Below are 17628 nucleotides of genomic sequence, written 5' to 3' on the forward strand. Positions count from 1 at the left end.
CAGCACTCTCCTGTATATGAGATGGGTCTTACCCCTCTTACTCCACAGGAGCCTCTCCATCTTCCAAGAGTGGCTAGGCTTGAATGAAAAGGTAACTGCTTCAGTTAGATATGCAACACACAGTCCCCCCTCTGCTCCACCTTTGTGCCATCTTTAGTTTTCTACTTAAGCTACGAGTTACGTGAGATGGGCTCTTATCTTTAGGGTCCTGCATGCTTAGACCTCAGCGGCAGTTCTTCACACTCTAGTAATAATGCGTATTCAAACAGAGCTGTCCTCTTGGCTTTGCTATTGCTACAAGACCAGACCTCTTTGAAAGCAGCACCCTGTGCTCGGTGGGAGGCCACTCATCTCTCCAGCACTGGGGGTCCCACTTGTAACACTGTTGGATCCGTACCCATCGCACCAAGGCTGCAATGGCTGCACATGGACTGAGACATTGTGAAAGATGAGGAGGGTGGTGTTTCCTTGGGGGCAGAGGCTTCCAGGGAGTAGCTCTTGGGGTAGCTTGTTATTGGCAGAGATTCACTGAGTCCACGTGGGATTCCTGACATTTCCTCATTTCCTCCCACCAGGTCTGAGGTTCAAGTAAATAAATAAACTATAAATGACAAAGAGAAAGGCCAGGAGAGGGTGCTGGCTGTCGTCATGCAAATCCAGAATGCTTTTGACTCCAGCTATATTCCATTTATATTAACAAATGAAAACACAGTCACATTTGTGCAAAAAATATTAAAGAGCTGCTCTGACAGAAAATTATTCACACAACAATAATTGTTTATATTACATTCTTTCTCTACATATTTACAATATAATCTCAGCAGAGTGATTCCTGTATAAGGTAAAAAGAAATTATTTTTCTATTATTTTTGTGGCACTGATGAAAGGTAAAAAGGAAGGTACACACCTGTCATTAGATATAACTCCACCACCTCCAAGTCTTACTGAACAGCAGTACAGTTTATTCACACATTAATTATTTATCTTGAAAGACTCCATTATGTACAAATAAAAAGTTTTTAATAAAGTAGGATGAAAAATGTTATTTGTATTTTGGCATCTCCACTATTACTGACACAAGGAGTGCAAAAACTTTAGCTGGTAGACCTAAATGTCGGACAGACAAGCTCTGATTCTGATATAGCAGGCTAAAATCAGCTTCAGCCTTCTCTTCAGTAAAATAGCTTTTTAGTTAAGTGGACAGTAAAATCCAACAATACACATGAACTAAAGTTAGGTTATTTATTTTGATATTCCATTCAGTTCAATATCCTCATATAGTCTGTTTAAATGAGTGTTAGATAATGTTTAAATGAGTGCTATGCTGCTACATGAAAGAATTTTAAAATCAGAATTTTTACAACCAAAAAGACATCTTTTGTGAAATGCTCCATTATCTGGGTATTTCTGTTAAAAACCTAAGCCACAAAACAGCAGCTTCTATTTATATTGTTGTTGTCAGACTGCAGAGTCAGTGTCCACAAAGAAAAAGTGGAGACTTCATTAATTCCTTTCACATCCCAGAACTTCTGCTTTCAGCTTTGGGGTCTGAAACACAGCATTTTCATGACTGCACTGTTTCTGTGGGCTCCCATGTGGACAAGAGTTCACCCTCTGTTTTTATTTCAGGCATGGTGATAAACAACAGACAATTTAGTTAACCTGCCATTTGCAGTCTTGATCTAAGTGGAGCCCAATTCTTCCTCTGAACCTTTAATGCTTATCTACCTTAAGGTACTTTTCATGAAAAACAAGCTTGTTTAAACCAAATACTTTTGATGTTTACTGCATTTATTACATAGTAACTATTCTCCTTAAAAATATTTACCTCAAGCTTTAAACCCTCCTCATTCTAAAATAACATTAAAGTAGTTTACATAGAGACTTTACAGTCACATTATTTTACAATAACTTATTTTCATTGATTGGTCTAACAATTTGAGGTGTTATTTATGGGCTACTGTGATGAATCACATCTGTTTCCAAGGTAAAGTAAGCAAATTCTCTGTTTATAGGATTAAAGTTGAAGGTCAAACTTTGATTATATTTTCAGTTCTACTACAGTAATATAAAGCAAGGCCTTTAGATTTCAGAACTGGCAACCAGTTATATGACGTGCTTTTATACTTAAAAATTGACCACAAATTTTGAGTCAATCATAATTAACATCCAAGAGGCAGGAAACTTAGCAGACAACTGTGATAGACTCCAACATAAATTTATTTTGTGTTTTGAATATGCCTTTTTTTTTTACCTTGCAAAGAGGATTTATTTATTTTTAATCTGTTTTAAGAAAGGAGTTGATATCTACTGGAGTGTGAGAGCCGGGAAAAAACTAACCTTCAATGCTTATGGTGTCTTGTTGTATTTATCTAACTCACTGGCCCACTGCTGTTGAACTTCTACTAGTATATATTTGTCAGTAAGCCATTTGCAGGTGCAAGTGAAATTTGCAGTGTCCAGAAATGTAATGTATAAACAACATTTAACCCTTTTTTAGCAACACATTATTAAAGTCTGAGTTTTGATCTCAGAGCTGCCAAAGCACTGGCAACCTTAAATTGTAAAGGATGTTGTTGTGCAATGTAATAGAAGTAATTACACAAGTGCCCTCCACTCCAGCCACAAACAATGCGTGGCACACTCACACAGCCAAAGGAAGGCAGAAGAGATGGTGGAAACATTTGTGTTAAAAGACAAACATGTGCCAATGAGAATCACATCCAAAATATCCCCACTGAATTATTTAACAACGGAAGCATGAAAGCAAAGATTTCGAAGTGCATAATTTCAGTAAGCTGTGGAAAGATTGCTTAGAAGGCTTCTTGTGCTGCAACGCAAGGATTGTTGCATTTACGTTAGAGGTACTGACCCTGCTTCATCACCCAACTTTATAAACCTGTCTCTACCATGCATGCCTTTTTTGTCTTGGAAGGATTTATGTCAAATCATTTGTTATTGCATACATTGGTGTGCAAAGACTTTACAAATCCTGGCTTCTGACTGCAGCCATCCCTTTAGGTCAGGATTAGGGAACATTTTGGTGCATCTAATGGAAACAGACAAGTCCAGCAGGCAACGCACAAGGCCAGCTTGACTGAATAGGAATCTTCTCTTGGAAATAAGGCAAAAAAGGAAGGTATATGTCCAGTGGAAGCAAGCTCAAGTGACATGGGAAGAATTCAGAGATGCTGCTTGCTGCTGCACGGAGAAAATTTGTCTGGCCAAAGCTCAACTGGAGTTGCAGCTGGCCAGAAATGTGGGGCACAATAAAAAGAGTTTTTTCAAATACATTAATGGCAATAGGCAGTATAGAAATATCATCAACCTGTTATAGGATAAGGATGGTCACCTTCCAAACAGGAACAGAAACAAGGCAGAAGTGCTTAACTCATTCTTTGACTCTGTCTTCAACATGAATGACAGACCAAGGGGGTCTCAGTGCCCTGAGCTGGAGGACCATGACTGTGAGAATGATCAATTTCCAGCCAACCCTGAAATTGCGTGGGATTTACTGCTTCAGCTGGGTCCCTACAAACTATGGGGCCTGACAGGATTCATTCCAGAATCCTCAAATTGCTGCTGATGTCATCATAAAACCTCTCTAGATGGTTTTTGAGTGGTCTTGGGGATCCAGAGAGGTCCCAGCTGACTGGAAGCTGGTGAATGTTGTCCTGATTTTCAAGAAGGGCAAGAAGGAGGACTCTGGAAACTACAGGCCTGTCAGTCTCATTTCACTGCCTTGTAAAGTTATGGAGAAGATTATTCTGGGAGGTATTGAAAAACACCTGGAGGACAATGCAGTCACTGGTCACAGACAGCACAGCTCCATGAGAGGACAGTCTTGCTTATCAAATCTGATTTCCTTTTATGACAGGGTAAACCACACAGTTGATCAAGGGAAGCCAGCTGATGTAATCTTTTTGCATTTCAGTAAAAGCTTTCGATACTGTCTCTCCCAGGATCCTTCTGGACAAAATGTCCAGTACACAGTTGGATAAATATATCATGTAATGGGTGAGCAATGGGCTCACAGGAAGCACAGAGAGTTATAGTGAATGGGGTAAAATCAGATTGGCGACCTGTCACCAGTGGGGTTCCACAGGGCTCCATCTTCAGCCCTGTGCTCTTCAACATCTTCATAAATGACTTGGACACAGGACTCGAATGGACACTAAGCAAGTTTGCAGATGATACAAAACTGGGAGGAGCTGTTGACTCCCTCAAAGGCAGGGAGGCCCTGCAGAGAGACCTCAGCTAATTAGAGCACTGGGCAATCACCAATCATATGAAGTTCAACAAGGGAAAGTGCTGGATTCTGCACGTGGGAGAGGCAACCCTCAATGTTCATACAGACTGGGGAATGAGATGCTGGAAAGCAGTGTCACGGAAAGGGACCTAGGGGTCCCGGTTGATGGCAAGTTGAATATGGGTCAGCAGTGCCCTGGCAGCCAGGAGGGTCAACCATGTCCTCTGAGGGGCATCAGGCACAGCATCGCCAGCCGGTTGAGGGAGGTGATTGTCTCACTCTGTTCTGCACTGGTGTGGTCTCACCTTGAACATTGTGTACAGTTTGGGGTACCACAATATAAAAAAGATATAAAGCTGCTAGAGAGTGTCCAAAGGAGGGCTGTGAAGATGCTGAAGGACTTTGAGGGGAAGCCGTATGAGGAGCTGCTGAGGGCACTTGGTCTGTTCAGCTGGAGAGAGGAGACTGAGGGGAGACCTCACTGCAGTCTACAACTTCCTCACGAGAAGGAGACACTGATCTCTCCTCTGTGGTGACCAGTGACAGAACTCAAAGGAATGGCCTGAAATTGTGTTGGGGAGGTTTGTTTTGGATATTAGAAAAAGGTTCTTCACCCACAGAGTGTTTGGGTGCTAGAACAGGGTCCCCAGGGAAGTAGTCACAGCACCAAGCCTGACAGAGTTCAAGAAGTGTTTGGATGATATTCTCAGGCACATGGTGTGACTCTTGAGGATGGTCTTCCTCTTGAGGAAGGATTAAGGGTTGGACACGATGATCCTTATGGGTCCCTTCCAACACAGCATATTCTGTGATTCTGTGATTTTGTGATTCTTCCTTTGTAGTAGAACTCTTCAGAGAGGTCTGAATCATGCTTAAAGATTTTTGCACTGGGAGAGTTTGCTATGGGCAAACTCCTTCCTTTACAATCATGGGAAGGGGAAGAAGAACCCATTCACATAAGAGCATCCCTGTCCACAGGATTTTATCGTGCTAGATATGTCCAGGGACCTGTCCTGGAGCTAAAAGGAAAGTAGTAGAGCTTAAGAGAAAGAGGTTACCATCATCATGCTGTGGCACAATGAGGAAGGAGGTGGTGCCAGAAATGAGGCTGTGTGAAATTTGCTGTCTGTTAGTATTACTGACATAAATCTAGAAATCTATCTAGTTCCAATTCTGGAACCCATGTTGGCCCTTTTAACTCTCCTGGTACATTCTAAAGGATGAAAAGGATTGAACTGACCAAGTAGACTCAGCTACATCCTGGGTGTTGTAGCTTTAGCTGTATTGAGGTACAGATGAGGATGAGATGAAAGCATACTAGGAAAGTCTGTCAGAGCTGACTGCCTTCAGGATATTTAGCCTGTATATAAAGATCTCAGAGAGTCACAGAGAACTGACCAGTGACACAGGATTTCATAGCTCTGGAGACCCGAAGTGTGTCTCTGATCTCAGGTCCGAGCAAAAAGAGATACATTAAGATCCCAGTCCAGGAAAAGCCTCAGGAAGCACAAACTCTGAAACAGTTTCTCAGTGAGACATAATTTACGCCACAGCCCATACCTAAAAATTGCTATATCCCTTTATGCCAATGACCTGGCTGGAATGACAATTTCAGGATAAAGATAGAATGAAGATTATACCTGTTTCCTTCCCTAAGTATTTGCAGCCTTAGGCAAGGGCAAATTTACACCCTATAGTAAAGCCAAAAGTGAGTTTTGTGATAAGGCAGCAGCTGGACCCCACACAGCTTTTAAAAACCACCCTGGGGATACCTTCTGCCGTCAGCTACGCAGACAGTTTAGCAAGGCTTGACCTAGAGTTGATGCAGCTTGAACAAGATGCAAAGTAGAGCCACCACTCCTTTTTGTTCTCAGGGGGAGATATGGAGTGTCACACACAGCCTTGTCCATACTGAAGAAAATTTTGCATTCTCTTCAGCAGTTCACTCTTTATCTCTGAGTTTCAGCACCCACACCAATTAAATAATTTCATCTTTGATTTAGCACTCTAAAGAATTTGTCTTGTAAAATGGGTCTTCAGCTTTGAAGTTTAGTGCAATTAAAACTAAATACTGCTAATTAGGAATGCAGTGCATCAGCTATTACTCAACTGAATTCTGGTAATGATTTAGGACTGTTGTCATGAGCAAGAATTTTCAGGATTGGACTCCATACTCATTAGGCGAAAGCCTGTTTTTTTTCCCTAAGTTGTAAAGAGCAGATGAATCGCAACAGGACCCTCACAGAACATAAAGGTGAGTAAATAGATAATGATTTGCAGAATCAGAATCCTCCTGAACACATTGCTTGCACTTCACTGATTTCTGCTAACAAGTATTAAACTGTGCACAGTTTTCCTGTGTGTTGTGAATTTTGACAACAATAAAATGTTCCCTATTGCCATGTGACACAGCCAAGTCCAGACGTGCTATTTTGGTTTGAGATGGTTAAACTTTTTTTGTTACTATGGGGATTATCTACCGCATGGTTTACTTACCGCTCCAAAGCTGTCATCGCGTATGTTTAATTTATAAAGCCGGTCCAAATCTCTGTGGAAAAAAAATCACCAATATTTCTCACAACTTTCCTTGATTTATTTTTTGGTGTCATCTAAGACATAACATTTATTATGATTCACCTTAGCATGATGGCATTTCATTATTCTTACTGAAGAAGATGTGCCTGAAAAAAGAGATCAAAATCTCCTTAGCCTTCTGGATATCACATAATAAATAAGGGGGTCTGTTTTTCCTCAATGCCTCAATAAAAAGAAGTGTTTATGTTTCAGGACCAAGCTCCCACAGAATATTTACAAAATTTGTTGCGAGGTGTTGAGACATAAATCTGAAGTTCAAAACCTACATCAAGTAGAAATGAAGACCCATAAAATACAGTGTAAAACAAAACGTCAGAAGAAAAATATTTTTAATAATTACTGAAATCCTTAAGTGTCTTTCTCATCAATAACACATAAATTTAATTTTATCAAATGGACTTTGGTGCTAACATTTAAATATTATAAATTAATTAAATTGCAGTTTGCTAAAATAAAAAAGTCAAACATTCTAGATAGCCAACTAAAACCCATTACACTCTTCTTTGAGCAAGCAAGAGAGGGAGACTTAAATATCATCTACTTTACATAAGAAATTGTTATCAGAAGCTAAAACCCTAAACTGAAAGTTACCTTGAATTTCATTATGGTAAATGAATATTAATTTATTTTATTAAGGGTGAAAGTGTCTTCCACAAAGCTAATAGAAAACAATCCACAGCAGGACATGATTAAAAATAAGAATAGCCAGATGATCTTGACTGTAGTTCATTAGAAAACAGCATCACCCCCACGATCATTTCATAATGACACTTGCTTTATCTCATTTCACGATTTGTAAGGCATACTAGAATTTTATTGCTTCTGGAAATATTAAGAAAAGTGTCCTGGTACATTTATATATACCTGATATTTGTCAAAGCATGCATATTTACTTTTCTGTATTTTTTATATTAGCATTAAGATATTAATTAAGATAATTAAATTTTTTAAATCTATACTGAAACAGAATAAATATCATCTTATATTAAGCACTGTATGCAGAGGGAAGTACAGTCTTGGAGACATTTCTATCCTAGATCTCAGGTCAGTTCTCAAGTCATACAAAGGCAGATGTCATTGGGGTCAAAGGTCTCTACTCTGATACCAGCTTTAAGGACACCCTCTGTGGGCACACACGTGTTGGAAGATTGTGGGCTTTAAAAATGTGTAACCTAGCCTGAATGCCAGGACATGAGCAGTTACACAACATAAAGTTTTTATAGAATAGTTTCTGATGGTTGAGGAAATGTATTCTACCAAACAAACATTTCATTGCTGCAACCATGTTAATGACTGAGTGTGAGTTGTCAGTGCATCACATGGCTTAGAAGCATAAAGCTTTTTCATTTTCCCAACTGTGTGTTTTCTTAGTCAACTCTGCTTCTGAAAATGTCTTTCCCTTGCTTCTACCCAGAGTCATATTCCTCTCACACTTTACCTTCTCCACACAGCATGTCAAATGACTACTCATTCCCCTGGATTTTAAACTGGTGCCAGGGATCTTGCTAGCTATGGCTTCACAGTGACTTTATGCTCCTGAACTATTGTATATTTTAGGTGATTTTTTCACTAGGTGGTTTTTAGCCACACTATTCCCTGTTCCAGTTGCTGGTGTATTACACTAACACATGTATCAGCACAGAGCAGAGGAGAGGTACAAAGGTGAGAAGAAGAGGCTGGAAGAATGGAAGGGTAACTTCAGTTTGCATCCCTTTACAGGCTCATTCAATCTTCCTTGAACAATACTTTGTTCAGGTCTATATATCTCTAGATGTGACTTCTATTGTCTCCAACTATTTCACAACTAGACGCTGAATTGTGCCTTTCATTTCACCAGAACTAGAGAGTTTTAATGCATCCATTAGTCATAACATGTTCTGTAGTTTGTCCACAGTTCAAAGGTTCACATGGTGGCTGTCTTAATCATTGCTAGGGCAGCAATGTAAAAGCTCTACAGCAAATGGAGAAGTTGCTTTCAATTAAAGAAATATATGTTTCATTGTCTCAGCCGATCCTAAGGTATCAGGAGACAACATCTAACACATCTCGCTTTTGTTTTGTAAGCCTCAGATTGCAGTCACAAAATGGGAACTGTCTTGTGCGTGCTCCACACCAGGACTGCACACACAGGAACAGGAAGCGCTGGAAACATTGGGCAGCTGGAGCAGGCTTGTGGCATAGATGGGTTAGGAGGGTTGCAACAATCCAGGAAGAGTATATAGCAAATGAGCATCTGAAGGCTATAATTAGAGGTTGAGTGTAAAAAAATGAAACTGGTCAAGGGGTCGAAATACTGAAGCACTGATGGCAAGAGGAAGAAGGGATGACAGTGTGTAGGTGTGTGTGGAAGGACTGGTGTGTGGATGGCACTGGAGCCCCTCCTCACAGCCTGTGGTGGCTCCACCAAGCAGCCAAGTTCCTCTGCAGTGCTGGAGCCAAGGGTCTCCCCCCACATGGTGCCACCACTTCACAGGGTTGACTTGTTTTCTGAGCTCTCTGTCTCTCAGCACACAAATGTCTCAAAGTGATTCCATCGTGCATTACAGATTGGCCCTAAGACTATTTTACGTCACTCTGAAATGAAATACAAATAAATCCGGATTAAGGCTTTTTCCTACTGCCGGTGTGGGATAAAGCTTTACTTTCCCCAATATGTGCACACTCACACACCACATAGGCACACACAGTTGTTCCACCAGCTTGAGCTATCCTCATTTTACACTTTCAAAGCCAGCCTCAGACAAATTACCCTGCTATAGATATATATGCCTCATTGATCTGTCTCTGATCAACACACATCCTGTATGCAACTTGTTCTGCCATTTATGACAGATGAATTTGGCCCAGAAATGTCATTAGCATCAGGTTAGGGTTTTTTACATTACACATTTGTCCAAAGATTTTTGGTAACAGCATAAATCATTGCCAAAGCTTAATGTTAATCTCCTGAATTTTGAAAGCACAACAGGCAAAGTCTACCTTTGAATACATCTGAGATACGAGCACTCAGGATACTAATATTTGCAGGAAATAACAAACAAAGCCCTGCTATTTCATAGCTGAATAATAGCACTAGTGCTGAACAGAGAACAATTTTAGAGAACAAAAAGGTAGTGAGATTAAAAATATACCTGATTAAATGGGACTTTTTGTTTTACCAAATGCTTGGGCTTTTGTTAGAAACAGATAATTCCCCTAAATTGTGTGGGTTGAAATTTGTGGGAATAAAATCAACAGAAAGTGTAGGACATGATTTTCTGCAATGGATGGCCAAGCAGTTACTTATCTGCAGTGTTGCCACAATGGAGACTTGGTTTCTCTTTGCTGATGAGTGAATTCCAGGCCAGGGGAGGGGTGGGAAACTTGCAATGATCTCACTTAGGTGCACCTCATTCTACTGCTAAAATTGAGGAACACCTAAAACACAATTTATTTAGAAACAGGTTCTTCCTTTTAGCACAGCTCAGGATGTTCCAAATGAATGGCTGTGTCCTACCGCTACATATGATGTCACATCCTCTATTCATCCTTTCCCCATTTGGACACATGGTGAAATGAAAACTGCATTCAGACCCATGCATACAGAATCAGACTTATTTCCAGAATTATATTGCTTGGCAAAGCAAGTTTCTTGCTTTTTTATTTATTTATCTTTTTAGTCAATCAGGTTACAATCTCCTGCAAATATTCAAAAAGATGTATCCAAACAATGATCACTCCCAGCAAACAGAACTGAAAAGCTGTCCCTGGTGACAAGTGATAGTGAGCAGGGAAAGGGAGTTCAGACTAGACAGGAAAGCTAATCTGACCATCACAAAGCACTGACACATCTTTTCACTTGGCAAATATTAGAAATCTTGGCATTCACAGAGTTTCACACAGTCTGCCTAGTAAGGGATGGAGAAACACTACCTAGCATCCCAGACTACTGCTCTAGCCTCTGAGCTGTTCTCCACTTGCCCCAGGCCAGGATATGCAAGAAATGCCCACTCGCTTCCTGGTGTGAACAGGAATACCACACCCCACACCAGCCCTCTTCTCATCTCTGCATGTACTAGTTCCTAGGCACCACTGGGCCCAGGCTCAAAAATTGTGGCAGCAGTTGAACAGCCCAAATCACAAATTATCTCTTTGCAATGACTGGTGAAATGGGGCTTGACTCCCACTTTGCTTACAAAACAGACTTGCACTAGTAGAGCTACATGGACTTTTACTGAGGTATATTTGATTTACTCCAGTGTAAAACAGGAAACAGTTTTCTCAGTTACTTTCCAAGTTAGGGGTTGCCCTGACAAAGCAATATGAGTAAGGGTTTATCAGCTATCTGAGGGTGCCCTGCCCACAGCAGTGTTAAACAGTACCAGTGCTATATGTTTTGTATTCTTCCCAAGTCTTCAAAGCATACTTTGAAAAGGGTGCAAAAAAGTGCCATTAAGAATCCATCCCTTTCTAACCCTCTCCAGTCATGATCAAAAACACGGTACACTTTGTGGAGTGTAAAGACAGTACTGTTGAGATTTACCTGGCTCATTTATAGGCAGTCAAATAGATTGATAGTAGACAATGATAATACCCTTCCGTCTCAGTCCTACACTCTTTCTTCTTTGCTCTAGTAAAGCTCCTAATATGATATGTTGGCACAACAGGCTGTTCAATCAATATTTGCTGAGAAGCAGTTCAAAGGACGTGTGTGGTGTGCATATGTGTGCATGCGTCAATACACAGGTGAGATTCAAAGGTGATTTTGCAGAGGTAAGAATGTGGGCTAGTTCATGTTTTCTTGAATACGTACTCTTCTCTCTGTGTGCTGAGACTTTCTTAGTTCTCCCAGTCCCTTTCTTCCTTGGTGTAATTGGCCATGGCAGCCCGGGGAATACATAAATATTTAAGGGACAAGAGGAGATTGTGGGACAAAGAATTACCTCTTCCAAAGAAGTACTGGAAAATACTGCATGGTAAAAGGAAAATATGTTATGGGAAGTTCCACTGCCTTGTTTTTCATCAGTATTTTTCATCATCCACTTTTTTCCTCTAACACATGTTTTTTTCTCTCTGTCTTTTCTTTCACATTTCTCTTTTTTTTTTTTTCCTGAGCATTGCCTCAGACATTTTATCTAATCTGTGAAGTTTCAGCTAATTCTACTGCACTTAAAGTTCAGGTGCTGTGGTGCTCTTAGCACCAGAGTCACAAGCAAACAAACCAAACAGGAGGCAGGGTTTCCTGCTTCCAAAAGAAACATCAAGAAGGGACCAGCTTTCTGGTTCCAGGGTTGCGTAATGTGTGGCCCAACAGGGTTTGGCCTCTGATAGAATCAGCAGGAACAGCTGCAATAATATCCAAAACACAGTCTGCTAATTAATTATTCTCTAAAAGCCACTCCACTTGTCCATGACTACTCTGGAATACATGTGCTGTATGACACTGGTGTTCAGCTAACACAAGCAAAAATAGCTCTTCTTTCATGATGAGAAAATTCATCTAAGTAGAGGATCCTGCAGCCTGACTTGGTCTCATCTACAGACAATTGCACCTAGATATTCTCTGTGTTGGTAAAAAATTACTCTCATAGAGCAGTGGTTTCAATATGCTCTTGATATTTTGATATTCAATATCATATTCATTTTCTAAGCCCCAGAGTTCACAATACAAGGCATGTGCCATTCTGAAGTGTCACGGATGTAAGGAGGAATTTGAGCATTTCACTGATGACAGAAAAGAGCTTTAAAATGGGTATTATTCCATATCAGAGTGTGCACGTTTTGGAATCCACTGCATACCCATATGGAGTATCTCAGATAAGTTTTTCAAAGATTGTAACATATAAATAAAACCCAATAAAAATAATGGAAAATCCTAGAAAAAAATACTTGCTGCCCACTGCAGGGTAAAATCCAGAATTGTATTAAATAGTAGAGATATGTATTTTTACCTTTCCATTCCTATAAACTGAATCTGTTGTAATTTTAATTTTACTTTAATTTTGTTACTTTAGATATGTGTTAAAATTTAAAAATAATAATGGCCCATCTTCGCGAACGAAGATTTGGGGAAAGGTCTTTTTTTTTTACCTTTCCAGCCTGCGCAATGGATTTTTTAGGTGAGACACAGCCTGCGCTGAACTGAGCCCACCCTTTAATCCTAAGGTTCATCTGCCGGGGCCAAGCAAGCTTGGACAATGGCAGTGAGGTCCTCAGGACGTAGGTTTGTTTAGAGTGTCCTTCTCATAGATGGATGGCCACACAGGGCTAACGACCTCCATCAGGCCAGGAGACCGGGATTTGAACCCGTGGTCGCAGCAGTGAAAGTCCTGCACGCTAACCACTAGGCCACCAGGGGTCTCAAAATTTAAAAATATATATGGTAAAAAGCTCCAATGAAAAATTAGGAAAAATTAAATAGAGGAAATCAATTTAGGGCACTCCGTGTTTATCTATGAACATATTTCATATGAAATTTGGGGATACAGAAAAAAAAAAAAGATTCAAGATATTGATTGTCTTGCTCTCTCTAGAAGCACACATTTGTGCTGAAATTCTCTAGTGTTCTGAATGGCACATGCGCATAGTAGAGAGACGCTATGATCCCCAAACTGTCGCTGTCTCCTACTGGCCAGCCCCTGAATATATTCACATAGTGTAAAACCCTCTATTTCAGAACAAAGAATGATGCAAACTATTTGCTTTATTAAAAACACCAGAGAGTTAATATGAAAATAATAACTCCAAAGTGTATTATTTAAAAGAAACACAACTATGCAATAAACAGGAATACAGGAACAAAATGAGCATAGGCCTTGATGGTAGGATAGGATTTGTTCCTCTAAGACTATCTGAATTCCCAGGATAAATTTATGAACTTTTGATTTGAAAATAAATACTGAAGACTGTGGAAAAGAAAGATTGTTATGAGCAATTTGCATAAACTGCTTGCTTGGCTGTTTGTTTGAATGATGAAGGTTCAGAGATTAAAAGGTGGCAAACCAAGAAGACTTTATACAGGCCTCATGATACACCCTCTTCAACAGTGATATCTCCTAATTCTAACATCAGCTGTTTGCCCCAGCTATATTTAATTAAGAGGCTGATGCAGACTAGACTGTTACCATTAAAATCTGGAATTTTTTAGTGTATAATCACTTTGGTGTCTGATATGTAGAGATGAAAGATTAGTAAAATTAGCCCACCTGGGACTATAAGAAGAAAGATTTTAATGTCCATTAAAAAAAAATACCAAACAATCAAACAACAACAACAACAAAATACCATCAGTGCAGCTTCTCAGATATAGATATTATACTGATGTGATACAAACAGTGAAACTGCACAATACTCTGGTGTGTGCACTGTGTGTGAATGAGTGACAGACTTTTTGGCCTTTGCCATGTTATTCCCACAGTGTTACAAGGGGGAAACTCAGGAGCTGTTAGATGTTATCTCCCTGTAAGATGACTGTCACATAGAAATGTGAACGTTAGAAATTCACTGCTGTGAATTTTAAGCAGGGCATCAATTTTCTGTAATTCATGAGGTGGATGCTAGTCAGCCTTTGAGTCATGCTTCGAGTAGCTCCTACCGGGTGGTGAAACAGCTTGTGAAGAGTCAGGCACAAGGTTGAACCTGATAGTACTCGAGAGCCCCACGGCAGCCCCTGGCAGCGTCCCTGGCAGAGCTGCAGGCAGTAACACTCCTCTGCGGACGGCTACACTCCAGCTGCAGTGTTGCTTTCAGTTCGGCTGAGGCATGTTGTAATGCCCGGAGGTACAAACTGCAGGCATTTTTCCCGCACTGGAGAGCTAGAGAGATGCGCTTTGCTTTAAAGGCTTCAGCCACAGCTAAGCAAGGATTGTAAGGTATATGGTACGTGTGGGCAGGAGATGTTTATTTCGGTGCAAGGAGCTCATAAATGTATGTTTCTGTGTAACTTCCCTGCCATTAATTAAGGAAAGCTTTTAAACTATTCGACTCGATAAGCAAATTAGAGGAAAAAATACCTGTCAAGCAATCCAAAAGCAGAGGGCATCCCGACACGGAAGCCCCGGCAGCTGCCACTGGCCCGGAGAGGGGAACTCGGTGCTGTACGAGCCCTGCACGGTGCAGCCAACCGCCCCCTTCTACCGGAGTTATAACCCATTGATACGTTTTGCTGCACGCTTAGAAGTGTGGGTGTGAGATCTAAAATTATGCAGACTGAGATTTTTTTTTTTTTTGATACTAGTTTAAATGACTAGTACGATGGGTAGGAGGGAACAATAGGACTTTGCCGTGCGAGGTGATATGCGGTGGAATAGGATTAGGAGGGACAGTAATTATATGGAAGAATCTTGTTTCCTAACCTCCTACGTGACGACGTGTAACGCGTAATTGTAAATTACAATTAGCTGGAGAATAATGATTTCCCTGAGAGTGGGGTGGAATTTCATCGCGGTGTATCGATGAATATTAAACCCGAGAGGCTTGTTCGGCACCACCGGGCTGCGGCTCTGCCCCACTGGAGTCGTTTTGCGGAGGGGCTGAGCCGGGGCTGCCGGGGGTGGTGGGAAGAGGGAGAACAGCGACAGGAGGGCCTGGGCAGGGCCGGGGCCGAGGGGCGCTGGGGTCTCGGAGCGGGACCGCTCCCGGCGCGGGGGTGGTGCTGGCCCGGGCTAGGGTTTGGACTCCGCCGCTGGCAGGAGAGGGGCAGCGGCTAATCGGATTGGAAAAGGCTCACATAATCCCAGCCCGATCGGCGGCGATGTCTCTCTCTTTCCAATATCACTAATGTCACTTCTATTGGCTGCATTAGACAGATGTTCGAAAGCTCCCTCTCGCTCGCTCGCTAAATCTGATCCTCCTGTAATACTTTCACTGCTATTAAATCCACATGCACCCACTGTTATTCCCTCCCCCCGCCACCCCTCCTCTCCCCACCATCGCCATTTCTTTTACTTTCCTGAGTGGACCCTGGCTGCGTTTGATCGTCTTTTCCAGGGCAAAACGAGTTCTTCTGGCGAACAGGCAATGGAATTGCCCTCCCTCCCCATCTGGTTGTCTCCCACTGAACCCTGTTTCCTCCACAACCCAAAAAAAACCATAAAAAACCAAAACAAACAAACAAACAAAAAAACCCAAACCAAGCCAAAAAAACAACCAAAACCAAACAACCACACAGAAAGTTTTCAGAAAAAACAATACTGCCTGAGATGTCACTGTTTCTGGCTACTCAGTGGATTCGATTCTCTGTTCATAAAAGAGAGAATTGTGAGACTTACCTCTTCGACGTAGGATTGCAATTAGTTTTGGGGTGCTCTAGATATCCCCATATAAATTTATGGATGGATAAACACACACACATCTGTGTAGACAGATCAGATACGTATTTTCGGCAGGTGCGTCTTCCCAGTTTGTTTATCCGTACCGAGATGTCTTTTCCCTAACTCTTCTTCTAAAAAGGCTAAGGAACATCCAGCCGAACTGGCTTTTAACTTCGTATTCTTGCTGTCGATCAGTTTTCCTTGACACTTTGTCCTGCTTTATTTCTACTATTCTTCCTTACTTTTTGCTTTCGTTTTTCGTTGTACTCGTCTTTCCCTCTTACAGGGTCACAACTCCCTTTGTAACTGTGTGTTTTATTCCACCCCCCCCTCCAGCTGTCCTTTTGTTGTTTTCTCCGACTAACCCACAGAAATGAAACACATATGCAACTCTGTCTTCTTGCATTTTCAGATGTTTCTCTCACTATTGTCTGCTACAGCTTATCGAAAGTGCAAAGTGAAAACAGATGTAAAAAAGATAAAATATATATTTATATATATACACTCACCAAGTCCACGGAGCAGAGAATAAATCTGGTAAATCACATCAGAGAGAAAGAAAGAGAGAGAGAAAGGAGAAAGAAAGAAAGAGAGAGAGAAAGAAAGGAAGAAAAGAAAGAAAGGAAGAAAAGAAAGAAAGAAAGAAAGAAAGGAAGAAAGAAAGAAAGAAAGAAAAGAAAGAAAAGAAAGAAAGAAAGAAAGAAAGAAAGAAAGAAAGAAAGAAAGAAAGAAAGAAAGAAAGTGCACCTCAGGTTCCTAATTAGCACAAAAGGGCATTTTCATGAGATTTGATCATTTCCCTCTGCCCGGACAAGAAGAAATCGATGGGGTAGGAATCTATAAATCAGTCAGCATGTCAGGACAAATCAAAATAATGCTTCTATTATTTCAATCAATAAACCATTTTTATACCTAACATCTGATCTGCACAATATGTTTGTGTTGGAAATTTGCAGAGCCGCTTTGCACAAAAACAAACCATTAACATACACGTCAATCACATTTGTAACTGTCTGAAATGGCCTGAGATTTCAGCGCCGGGCTGACTTGAAAAATTCCGGGAGAAACAGAAATGCGAGGGGGGTTGGATCGGGATGAAAACACTTCCGAAAGTTTGTCACTTCTACGTTGTTTGGCCCCCTCAGCCCTGAACTTTGCCAACGGTTGATGGTGAGGAGGAGAGCCGGGTGAGGAGCTGGGGAGAGCAGGCAGGACCCCACCAGGTCCATGTCCTGTGGCATGTGTCCCCCAGAGCCTATAGTCTTCCCTCTGTGCAGAGTCCCGCCTGCGGCCCGTCCAGCAGGTGCAGGCACCAGCAATCCCCAGGCCAGCCTCAGCTGGAGCCCCTCAGCTCGGGCATGCGGAAGGCTCTCAGTGCCGAAAGAAGAGCAGCCTGATGCTCCCCGGCCATTCTGGCCAGTTCTGCTCAGGGACTCCGACGCTACCTGTCTGGAAACATCTGCGGCCCCAGACAGGGATGCAGAAGGTGCCAGA

This window comes from Neopelma chrysocephalum, unplaced genomic scaffold (assembly GCF_003984885.1).
Source record: "Neopelma chrysocephalum unplaced genomic scaffold, ASM398488v2 Primary Assembly neopelma1_96446, whole genome shotgun sequence".
In the NCBI taxonomy this organism is placed as follows: domain Eukaryota; kingdom Metazoa; phylum Chordata; class Aves; order Passeriformes; family Pipridae; genus Neopelma; species Neopelma chrysocephalum.